Source organism: Helicoverpa armigera, chromosome 2 (assembly GCF_030705265.1).
Source record: "Helicoverpa armigera isolate CAAS_96S chromosome 2, ASM3070526v1, whole genome shotgun sequence".
Lineage (NCBI taxonomy): Eukaryota > Metazoa > Arthropoda > Insecta > Lepidoptera > Noctuidae > Helicoverpa > Helicoverpa armigera.
Window position 1 is genome coordinate 2,127,428 of NC_087121.1, and position 12,685 is coordinate 2,140,112.

Genomic DNA, 12,685 nt, shown 5'->3' on the forward strand with positions numbered 1-12,685 from the left:
CATTACGAAATAGGTTTATAGGCCTTTTATCTTTCGCACTAGGTCAAACGTAATGCACATTTGTCTTCCTAAAGATATTACGGCATATTTACTCTTTGATAACGGCTTAAATTTCAAGTAGTCTTTTAAAGTGGCTAACGAGTGGTGTAGGTAGATACAGTGGCTATATTTGAACCGAGATGGCGTTTTGCTATCTCTGACATAACCACATTTTTTATGGAGTAAAACTATTATAGTAATCTGTGGTAAAAGTATCAAGCAATATGAAATTAAGTTGTATTTCTCTCTTATTTACTCGACTCGTAAGATCCAAAGGGTAAACCTTTTAAAAGAGAATTCTGTTTAATCTTTAGCACGTCGTAGACGTCACGTTCTCGAGACGAGAGAGCTTAAATGCACTTAATAGAACAACAGGAATGCAACTAGTTTAAGTGCATTTCAAATAAACTATGACGCTGAGATCTTGGAATACTAATAGTCTCCAGTAATAAATCGATAAGAGAATGCTTTTGCCCTCACTTCGAAGAACAGAAACATTTTCAATAAAACGGTTACTTTCTTACAAAAAGCTCAGTGAAGCTAAAGAAAAACAAACAATAACATCACGGAAACATACGTAGGTACACTTATATTACGAAACGTAATAAATTCACGAGACAGAAATTTTCCCGACAAAGTTTTGATATGTGCGCAAACTTTTGTGAAACCCAACTGTACGTAGACGACGTATCAAGGGATAGGAAGTCAAAAAGCAGAGCTAATAAGGTTCATATTTGCTTGGGGAGTAGTTTGTCTGAAATTGATGTCCTGCTGCCAGTGTTCCCAATGTCTCCCGCTTAGGATACATATAGATGTATGTACTTACCGCAACTATCTATCAGTATTGCTGCCTACGACGCCATGGTGGGCCGGACCGATGGTACTTCACTTTCACCGAGAGGACATCTGTAACAAATGATGGGGTAGAATTAATTTATGGTATACAGTAGAATATGGTGTGACTGAGACGTTACGAAGAAAGGCATGGGAATGACTCACTTTAGGAGAAATTGGGACGATGTAAAATATTTGAGGCGAAATAAAAACCCCTTTTCATAATAGAGCAAGGAAAAAGCTGGATAGAAAACATGAACACCAAACTAGTCAAAACATCACTAACATCCATTATCATCAATCAGACACACAGTTTACTGAAAACCAACCCAACACATTAATTTCCCGGCGTACACGGTAACTGGAAACCGTACAGTACCTCTCAAAGGTTTGCCGTGACATTGTAAAACAATCGGAATGATATACGTAGTAACAAATCGTTCGGGTGTACACCGTCTAAACAAAAGCCGACCACACGCAGTGTGTGGTTCACTGGTTCCCATTAAATGCGCCAACTATGGGCCGTTGTTGGTACAATGTGGTGTTATCGCTACCATTAAAATTATCTCGAATGCATTCGCTCGCATTTCTCAGATAACTAGACACTGTATAAACTAGGAATAACGTGTGGTGCCCTAGGATAGTGTTACGACACCAGGCGTGGATTGTATGACGGAGATAAACGGCCAGTTGTGGAGTAAGGGCGTATCAGGTTTATCAGATGAATCCCTTTTATGGTAATATTCTTGTTGTAAGGTTCAATTTCAAAGGCTCTTATGGTGCCTCCAGGACCGCTCTGACTTTTCCAAAAATGTTTTCTTTTGTTGTATCTGGTATTTTAGAAGTATCTGCAATAAAATCCCTTACCATTTCTCCAGTGACTAATATATGAGATTGTCCCCTCTACAAACAAGCTAAAGAAACCCTTTTTCCTCAACATATCAATGAAACGAGCGGAACATTAGTAAACGCATTAAAATCATAATAATGGGACATTACGACGTCGAGCGTTGAGCGGTGTCACGCAACAAATTACATACAATTGAGATGAACGTGCGGCGCCATTGAGCTATTTACTCGAGCAGCTTTTAATTATAATCTAATGTGCTGTGGGAAGCTTTGGAACTTCTTGAAAGGGTAATTTCTTACTGCATTTTCTTTGACGTTTGACCACTTGACATTTGGACAATAGCTAAAAATTGAGGAAATCCTAAAGTGTTATTTCTGCCACAATCTCTCTTGAATCGATTATAAACTCAACTGTTATAAAATATATGTATAACATATGTATGCTAGTTTTAAGGTATTTATCTATGGGCCTTTGATGCCTGAAAATAAAGGTGATTTGATTTGATTTGATTTGAAAACGAGAATAATATTGATTTATTTCTCACAAATAGCTCAGCAGATCAAGCTAGCAGTTATGACTCAATTAATTAACACAAATCCGAGAGATTGAAAAAACCCAAACATTAATTTGATTGCGCCATAAAACGGTCTCGTATAATAAGCATTCCTACTGCAAATCGCTTAATAACGTAGCCTAGACCGTGTCGAAAGCTGGCTGAGTCACAACTTGTTCTACAACTTGTTGACGTGAAAACCTCCTTTTTTACACTAACTACTGAACTTGGTCCACATTCCCATGTATGTCTGGTGTAATCTCGACAGCCAGATACTCAGCATTCCTGAATCCAGTCCTTAGCGTGTGAGAACTTAGCAGGCAATGCCGATTATCCAATTAACGATGTTGATATTATTTGCAGTGGAACCTGTTTGCGTTTTTATGAAGGAAAGACAGGAACTTTTATTGACACATAAGCAAGATAACGTATGTGACGTCATGCAAACCTACATAAATGGTAGACAAGTAACTCTTATGTTCGATACGACAACCAAATCAGGTACTTACATTCGTAAATCATTATTTTTCTGTTTAGGAATCCAACTACCTATAGAAAGACAGCATTTATTTCCACCAAATTCCATAAAATCCTCTTTCCTCAATTCGAAGATCTCCCATAAACCCATTTTGCATCATGCTTGATTCACCAGCGAACGAGTTGAACAGTTTGAGTTTGAATATACAACCAGACAGGTAAGTTTATCCTTTTGCAAAAATAGACAAACGCGATATATTCATGCGAATAGTTAGAAGTACTAAAACTAGATCGATAGAAAGCTTCAGTCGCGTGTATGGCCCCGTAAACTTTTATGGAGAACATAAGGCTTGCGAACTGTTCCATACTTCACAATGGTTGGTTATACAGCCATATTTTATAGGTATTATAGAAAAATGCATCACAACGGAAAGTTGAAGGGATCCAGCCAGACATATTGGCTGAAGGCGCATCACAAAAAGGCTTGGATGAAGAGATCCTACTACTGCAGCAATATAGCATAGCTTAAGCAATAATGCAAATCTTATTGGACCACACTTCAAGTTCAGAAGGGCTAAAATAGTCATTAATCTTAGACGGTGAGGTGATCCCAATAATTCTTACACACTAAACGGTATATTAACCCATGCATAAACCTGTCTTTATCAGAAAGCAATGACCCCATTATACTGGAACCCACGTTATTGCAGAGATATTATAATATACATACTTCTGTCTGGAATTATAACGCATCTGCGAAAACTATAATATCACACACACTTCGGTCATCAATAGAAGAACCTTCGACTTATTTAATTCCATCAAAAACTAAAATGCAACATTACAATTCAAACAGTTCCTTCGCACTATCAAAGTTTTCGCGCTTCGCCAACCAAAGCCATTACTGCACAGCTCAGGGCGAATAAAACAATAACTGTGCATTATTATCCAATCGATATTGACCTATACAGACTCACGAGTCACGACACCGCAGTAATAATGTTATCAAGAGTCGAAACATTGTTGCCTGCAATGTATCGACTTGGAGAAATTGTATTTTATGGAGACCACCTTTCGGCGTACCCAACTTTGTACCTACATAATGTGCTGTGGGTGCAGCCAACTTGAAACTTTGACCTTTAAGGGATCGTGTTAATGCACAAATCCCCTTTCATTCTGTACTGCATATTCATATTTGATATGTTTAAGGAATGTCTATAATTTGCAAAAGCTGCACAAAGCAGCAAAAAGGTTTTAAGAAGTTCCCAAAAATCTGCTAAATTGCCTTCGGCTAACAATTTCGGGGTATCGGTTTCGACATACATCACACTGAACGGAACTTAACACAAATTCCAAAATGCGTTACCAATGTTCGATATCCGTACATTGTTCTCAGAAATCAGAGCGAGCCGTGGAAATTGGAACATCTGCCAATCTTTGGCGTCAAATGAATAGAAAACCCCATTATATACGCTTTATAGAAATGTTCGGCGAAATTAGATGCGATCGACAACTTAATATATAGTTTGAATGAGAGAGGTACTGCATTGTACCTACATACAGAGCTATGACTCACCAAAGCTACATAAGTTGCTTAACCGACGAAACAACAAGACATGAGTCTAGCTGCCATCAAAAAGTGTTTGAATGCTTTTTAATATCTAACAACGTGTCTGCCCAAAATTAGCCTTAGCAAACGAGTGCAAGTTGTATGAACGCACCAAATATAGAATAGGATATTGCACCATACGTACCGTTACACGATCTCGAATGCTCGCCTTTGTGGAGGGGTATACGAAGTCATGTCAGAGTTGTAACAAGTTTGGTGAGCTTAATTCGAAAGCATATGTCATCACAACATATGAGAGTGACCTGTGCGAATCGATGTTGAGATCTCAAGTTACTGATAAGGATACAGTTAATCAGGTATGCCTTTGACAGTGGATATGGTATTATACTCGCGATGTTTATTTTCACAAAGAAAGATACAAAGGGAAGGTATCTCAAAAAACATATATTTAAGTTTAAGGAGCATTCAAACTCTAGTGCAAGATGAAGGCAATAAGATTTCAAAGTATTTTAAATCCTTCAACAGACAAGAAGAAAACGGTTCTAATAATCCTCTTCATAATCAAATTGATAATCCAATAAACAACAAGGATAAACAATAAACAATAGATAAACAAGGGTAATATCTTCAAAAAATAATACAGCTAGGTTACGATTGGTGTTTATGCCTAAAAAATTAACCTTTCAGTGTATGTATTTATCCATCCAACGATTGCGTAAACTCCAAAACAACAGAGACACAAACAACGAAAACAAAAGGCTCGTAGGTTGTCATAACCAAATTATTCTTTGAAACAATGCTCACATTAACCTTCAATTTGAACGCACCCAATCAATCAGTGTTGGCTATTGAAGGAGATAATTATCGCCATTACAACCTATTGTCTTTAGAACTTTCTACTTGACTGGACAATGATAGAGTGTGAATGCTGCGTACTTTACTACTGCCCTAGGCTAGATAGGGAAAATAAATGGTTATCATTTAACACGAATAAAAATAAGTGCCTGAAATAAAACTCATAATGTCCCCTCATCGTCACCACTCTCTTACTCTTAATTTTATATGAGCTCGGCGCAGTAGGTGTTTTTTTATTTCATTCTTCTATTCCTGACGATATCTCACAAATGAAGGGACACTACTTTCAGTCATATTGTCTTCCATACAAACCTTCCATGGTTTCTTAGGTCATCTTCTTCCTATATATCTATACAGTTTCATGTACATAATGTCACTGCAATTGTAGTGACTTCGATGAGACAAATATTGTGCAAGGTATTGATGTGGTTCACTTTTACGAGCCACTAGCTTCTGGCTGCCTCATCGCCCACGTGCAAATGAAACATTGCTTAGAATTCCTCGTGGGATGAAGTAGCTTTCTACTGATATAAAAGAATATTCTCAGTATTGGTACATACTTTATCTGTTTATGCAGATGTAAATTAATTTTGAACTATGACAGTTTGTTGCATAAAGACAAGTCAACAATAACTCGCATTGTTAACATTTTACGTACTAAATCGTCTCCCGTTGTTATTTTGAATGCGCATTCACTTATTCAATCTTATCTCAGAAACGCATCAAAGTTCAAACAAGACAATCATTTATTTTCAAAAGACACAGTTTCAAGTTTATCAACTCAGTGAATCAAGTCTTTTTGAGGTTCGTATTAACTGTGATCTTTTAAATATCTCCACGATAACATTTGAATGTGACGTTGAAAAATCTAGCAAATTATAAAAGTACCGCAATTTTGTGTATCCATTAACTGTCCTGATCGCTTACATTGATTGCAGCTGTAAACTGAACCATTACTGGTAGACTCGTATCACCATAAACTCATGTGATGGACATTACTGTGCCAGCGTCCAAGTACACAAATTGCCAGCCACGTAAAACTTGACTAGGAAACGGGCGCAAAGTTGTAAAGTGACATACTGCATGAGCTGTCTTATAAAGTGTGAAAATTTACTCCCCGGGCACATTTGGCAACGTGACCCCAGAGTTGGCTGGCGACCAACTCTGCCAAATGAAATGCTATCAAAACAGCCGGCCCGTGAACCTTCACGATGACGTATCTTAGAGACTCGCGTTGGGGACGTTCAGTATACTAGGCACGAGTAGGTTCATAAGCAAAACCAATATTAGGTGCAGTTTCAATTTTATTAGCCTGTAAACTGCAGTAAGAGTACCGTACAATACCAAAAATTTCAATACTCGCAATACCATCGTTCATACTCGTCACAATTTCCATAAACGATGTCATCCACAATTTGTCATTGTTCTCTTCAAACAAGTTGTCCACTCCAAGTGGTCGTATGTCAGTTTTATGCATCGCAAATGGTTTTGCGACATCAATACACTTGCGGCCACATACAAAGCTATCGGGAACACGACAGACCACGGGACGCCTATTGTGAGACCATTGTAGCTATTTGGCCATTGTGAATCTGCACACGTGTTCCTAATAGTAATGTATACGTGCTGGTCATCAGACATGATTATTAGATTGATTCAAGTGTATGCCAATGTCGGTAGTTGATCTTTTTATTTGTTTATGACTGTACTTGTTGATATTAATTGACCTTGGTAAATAGGTACACATAAAAAATGGCGGTTCTTATAAGTTAAAATAGTTCTTCAATTCGTTTTAGCCTTTTTCCTCGTTTTGATGATGCAAATACTGTACATTAGGTAAGTTTTTTAATTACGGATTCGTTTTTACCCATAGTTTGACTATATCAAGCTATGAATATGATTCATTCCAGGATTTCCCAGCAAGTCGGTGTTTTGTAGCGGTCGATACTGCGTGTTCTAAAACACGTACAAAATTACATAAAATAAACGGCAAAAACAAAGAATTTAACATGCCTTTTGACTAACTTTAGTAGGTAATACATTTATAATTGTTTCGATATAAATCATGATTGTGTAGATTCACAAACAAATTCAGGTTAATGGAAAGACTGAAATAGAGTATTCAGGTAGTTGAATAGTACGTAAAGAAAATTGGCAAGATTGTGTTTTTTGATAAAAACCTACAAATTGGAAAGTCAATTTCCATAGACGTAAAGCGTTGGATCGATACTGAAAAACAATTGTAAAACGAACTAGCACATGAAATAAAACTCATCGTAGTAATGTACCAAGCTAATGGATTAACAGAATCGCTGCAGTGGACAGATGACGGACACTCGGCAGATAACGTCCGTCCGATGACGTCACCGTCCGGCCTGTATCCGGACACCGGGTACCGGACGCTGCAGTACAACTTTGTGCAACGGATGCCAAGTTTGGCTACTTTATTCCCAGTAGGTTAACTTGGCAATTTTGGGTTAATAGAAAGATCGTAAATCATTATTTGGTTAGAAGTAAGACCTCGTTGCCAGAAAGCTTCAGTTACAATTACAAAGATGGGAGTAATTTGATTGAATGAGTTTCTGAATACAAGGAAAGGTACATGATGAGTTTAAGGATCCTGAAATAGATAGAAAGATATATCTTCTTCCAAATACGAGGCCGAAACCTATTTTCATAATGAACCACTACCCTTCAGCAAAACTAAGAATTAACCCCCGGAAATCTAAACGGGTACCCTATTTAAGTTAAACAAGCGAACCGTACTAACATAACATAGGCCGAACAAACTTTAACAATATGTGGAGTACATAAAACCGTGGGTAGGCTGAACGCTTGCAAATTTAAACGGACAACAGCGAATATTCATGGGAACAGACTGACGGCACTTGTGTAAAAATTCAATGTGAGTTTACATCTCAATTTCATAGCCTACAGAATACCAATAAACAATGCTAGCAATAAACGTGTATCCTAAAGAATCTATAAGAAGAAGAAGAAAGATACTGTCTTTGCATTATTAGACTTCTATAGAGTCGTTCACTGCCTTTCCGTTCCAAAAGAGAATATTTTTTAGGTCTCGAGACACGAAACCATCCGCTACGGCATCGTAACAAATTGATTTTACATCCACGCCTCCTTCATCCTTTTAAAACATCTCTGGGTGCATTGCAGATTCAATTGAATTTATCCGAAACTAAATCAATGAGGTAGTCTTGATTTGAAAGGAATCAATTACACCGTCTGGCAGCTTTGGAATACCCACAGTTCAATATTTGCAATTTGATACAGGGTCTTCGTTCTCTATAGATGTCTTATCCCCTCAGTTTCCTGTCAGTCGTTCGGTGCGGACTTGCGGACCCTCTAAGGAAATCGCAACGCACTGCCAACAATCTAATTATAAATCAATTGTCTTGTTAGGAGCCGCCGCCAATCCGGCGGGGCCTAAGAGCTCAATTTGTAACTACGCCCAGCAACTGTTCACTCTAACCTATTTTTGCTCGCGAGGAAGTTTCCAATCAAATATTAATGTGTAGTCAAGGCGATCTAATTGAATTACCTGACCAGATTCTGTGTCGCGTCTGGAAAACAAACCGTCTAATTGAAGCTGTTGAGGCGTTGGTAAATACCGCCTTCATAACCTATTCAAACATATTCTGAACACTGCTGAGATCATACGTGACAATCGTTGAATCTCATATTATAAATTGGCTTTATTTCTCATATCGGCGCAGGCTCCATTCATCAAACATGGTGTGCAATTTTATATCGATAATTATGCTGGAGGTTTCAAAGTAATAAAAATAACATAGCGCCCAAATATTTAATTAATTAAAACCAAAACCGAGTAAGCATCATTCAAAACTACTTTCGTCGTAATCGTCTTAATTTGACGGTAATAACTTGCGGAGCGTCTGGTTGTCGACTTCAAAGAGATTCATAATATTTATTTAACTTTCAAAGTGTAATTCGATTTCGTTACTTGTATCGTTTATTTAAATGTTATTGCAGAATGAAAGCAGAAAATTCAGCTCGAATTTTTGATGTTCAAGTGTTAGAGAAAATTGGCGAGTCCTGTTTTCATTGACAGCAAACAACGAAAACCCCAAAGGGAGAGTACGTGTGTGACCGTATGTTTGTTTGGGACTTATTCTAATTCGTTGATTACTTGATTCCATATCCATTCACCAATTTTAACGCAGTAAAATGTTTATGATAAGATTATTCAAAATTTTTTCATCAAGGCCATTATATTTTTCAATAAAATAAGGGTGCTAATGCCGACCGTGAAAAGAAAAGTCCGAAACGCTAATTAAGAAATTTCGCTAATATTTTATCAAGAGCAGCGAAAAATAAATAGCTCTCCGTGTTTTTAATGAGAACGCGCATGCGTACTTGGAAAATGATAACCAGATTTTGAAGGTAGAAAAATGACGCCTAAGTTTTTTTGTTAGTGTTTTTAACAAGCTGAAATTTTTAAGCTAATTTATTTGGAATAGACAAATTATGTACGCCACATAAATAATGTAAGTTACAACAAGGTTTTAATGCATAAATTATGCAGTTCAACCCATCCTTTCAGTTTCAATAAAGACCCATGTTTGGGCGCCATTAATACATAATAAGTTGGCGCCCAACGTGGTACCCGCTTGCTAAAAGTTTGGAATATTTTAAACCGCAATAGAGTTAGTTGGATTTATTATGAATGCTTCTCATTTTGGTTCTGACATAAATTAACAACCGTACTCGTCATCAGATAACATTTAAGCAAAAATTTCTCATCAGCCCCTAATTCGGTACAGTTGCAAACTCTACACATTGCTACAATACTAGGTGTAAAACTGAAACCTATTTTTACATTTACTCCATAGTATCGAACACACGTGGTGATGGCATAGTACCGGTGAATGGAACACGTGGTAGGCGCGGCCGCTCGATACAGCGGAGGCTGCGCGCTGAGCTCGGCCCGGCTCTGGGTTCGCGAGACCAGTGTTGGTTGACCCACCCTGTGGCTGCAAGACGTGAGGTTTGAAATGTCTGATGGCAGGGCCTGATATTTGAACTGACTTTATGATCCAATTTCGAAATCTGTACAGATGTGAGTAGATATTATTGCAGTCAAAAATTAGAAGTTCCAACCCACTGTATACACAAGTAAATAACAAGGCTTCTTGGAGAGCTGAAGAGAAGAAGTAGCATAATTCAGGAACTATTTCATGTTTAATTTATTGACATCTTGGTTTTAATATAACGCATTCGTCGTAATTTATTCCCTGATAATTGGTACTTAGGTTATTTAGTTAAATAAAATATCAGAGTGGAAACCTTATTTACACACATTTCTAAGAACAACAGAACACAAAAACATCTGACATTCAAATTTAAAATGGCGTCGACCTTTTAACCCAAACGATAGAAACCCAAGACCGATTCCCGAACACCACAGCTCAATCTAAAGTGGTGACAGAATTCCATCACCAATGTTACATGATCTGTGGACCCGTTTCAATATCGTATCGTACGTTACATGGCTAGAGCTCTTGATTGCTAGTCGAATAATTAGATATATATAGCCTAGAAGCGTTTAATTGATGTGCCCTTATTAAGGCGAGGATTGAAATGGGCCCATTGTAGACGGAATTCAAAGGAGATTGAAATTAAGGTTGGTTTTTGTTTCTTTTGAAAAAATGTCGCAGCTGTGCTTAATCAAATGAATTTCTTATGAGAAGTAAACAGTAGTGAAATGTAATTCATTTTATATTCGATATTTAAAGAAGCGGTGCTCTTTGTCTAGGGGGCATTTTGCTAATAAGAAAGCATGAGAAAATATAGCTGCTCATTTGTAAAACAATATTTATTTCAATTACATATACCTAATGTTATTTATCAATGACTATCCGTCATTTAAATCTGACTAACTATTATGATTGTCCACCCACGCTAAATGGCAGCTTATGCCATCCGTCTCATTTTAATTCGACATGCGATTTAACTATTTGATTTGGAGATTATTTACATGGATGACACATGCCTTATATTCATATAATGAAAAGTATGACAAAGGGACTCTCAGCTCTGCACTGTATAAAAACAGTGGATGCATAAGTCTTGAATACTTTATATTATTTTAAATATGGTCAGTAATATAAGTGAAGTTATAAGTTTTTAACAACACCAACCCCAATTTTATCAGGCACGTTACATAAGCCAAAACATAAAAGCAATCCATTGAACGATTTCAGTCACAACGATACCCATCTCCCCGGATCAATCACGGACAGTTACATCAAACAGCTGTTTATCAGTAGCTGTGCCACACAACAGATAGATGCAGAAGAACTTAACCATAGAATTATAAGTAGAAATGGAGATTTATTTGATACAAGAGTACCAGTAAGCAAAACCGCAACAGGATTGCACTAACATGAACGTCCTACTTAAGCAAATGTAATGTACGACTCTCTAAAGGAAGATAAAGTGACGACCTGCAAAAGGTTAAAGACAGAAAGTGAACAGGACAGGACAGGAGAAACTTGCAACTGGGCGATCGCAGAAGTCACAAAAGCTAAGGAATTTTCAAGAGTAGACAAATTCAATAAAGGCTGCTTCTGATAGTCTTCAACATAGTAGTAAAACAAGACTTCAATAAGAACAGGTTTACTGTAATCCTCACATAGTAACATTTCCATCTGTAACAGCAGCACTAGAGGACCAGCCCCTCTCTCTCTACACGACATGTCGAGCTCTCGAGCTGTCCAATAAACCTACTTGTTTATTGCCCAGCCCAGCTCGACGGCGATAACGGCTCGGGAGATAGGCGCTCGCGACGGGATGGGACGAAGGACCAGATAAAGCTAGCCTTGCCTTTTGTGCAAATGTTTAGTGTTTATCATATCCGTGGTGTAGAGTTTAGTGGTACGTTTTGTTAAAGTTTTAGATTATGAAGCTTTAACACGAATGATTGAATAACATATAGGTGTCTATTTATGAAGTCTTCTGCATTACATAACTACCCTAAATTCTAAAATGTGTGGTTTCAGTTGCTACGGTAATGCAGATTTAAGCTGGCTAATACACACCATTCTAATAAGGATGGATCTGTATTTATCTTCGTCTTATGAAACTGTATTTATCATCCATAGGATATTAAATATTCGTCTCTCTTCTGTCTTCAACTATTCAACCTCATCAATACTCTTAAGAGCACGCTCTCAGTTTGCATCTCAAACCACATTGAACTTCCATCGATCCATAGCTACATGCACTACAAAAAGTCTACATTGTCTGTTTGTCGTCACAACGTCAACTGTAAAGATTAGAACATCGATTGCTTGCGAGAGCTTTTTAAACTTTCACTATGTTTGTATGCATCCATTTTGTTTTAGACAAGCAAACATGAAAAATTGCTGTTAGTAGCGGTTACTTTAAAGGTTGTGTGTATATTCAAATTAGGAGTTTTTAAGCGACAGTGTTTTGTTTTATTTTTGTTCATATGTAACTTTGTATG

At 37.4% G+C, this 12,685-nt stretch overlaps 1 protein-coding gene across 1 annotated transcript in view; it reads right to left on the bottom strand.

Moving 5' to 3' along the window:
* Window positions 1-12,685, bottom strand: part of LOC110372027 (protein tweety) — a 79,009-nt gene that overhangs the window by 13,221 nt on the left and 53,103 nt on the right. Inside the window, exon 2 of the mRNA XM_064037410.1 lies at window positions 866-945. The gene's annotated coding sequence lies outside the window, so the exon portion shown is untranslated. The remainder of the gene's footprint in view (window positions 1-865; window positions 946-12,685) is intronic.